This window comes from Elephantulus edwardii, unplaced genomic scaffold (genome assembly GCF_000299155.1).
Source record: "Elephantulus edwardii isolate Elephantulus edwardi_28Jun2011 unplaced genomic scaffold, EleEdw1.0 scaffold00001, whole genome shotgun sequence".
In the NCBI taxonomy this organism is placed as follows: domain Eukaryota; kingdom Metazoa; phylum Chordata; class Mammalia; order Macroscelidea; family Macroscelididae; genus Elephantulus; species Elephantulus edwardii.
In genome coordinates this window covers 29,130,013-29,130,343 of record NW_006399751.1, presented here as the reverse complement: position 1 = coordinate 29,130,343, position 331 = coordinate 29,130,013, and positions in this window count along the sequence as shown.

Sequence of the window (331 nt, the reverse complement as noted above, 5' to 3'; positions counted from 1 at the left end):
GCAGGACAGAGCGGAGTTTAGGGCTGTTGTACAAAGGGTCGCTATGAGTCGCAGGCGACTCGAAGGCACATAACAACAACAACAAACAACAACTCACATTAATCCTGTTCTTTAAAGTGCCCTGATAGAAAGACTTACCAACTACTTAGTACTAAGTTGTAGTTTATTTTAAGCTTGTCTAGTTTGATAACCTCATTGAATCCTTTTCTCTTATTTTTATATTCCGTCAGTTTGCTTTTCCTTCTCTATATTCTACCGCTAGTTTCAGAGTTGCTTTGGTTCATCTCTCTCTCTCTCTTTTTCTCTCTCTCATTTGACTTTCTTTGCATGA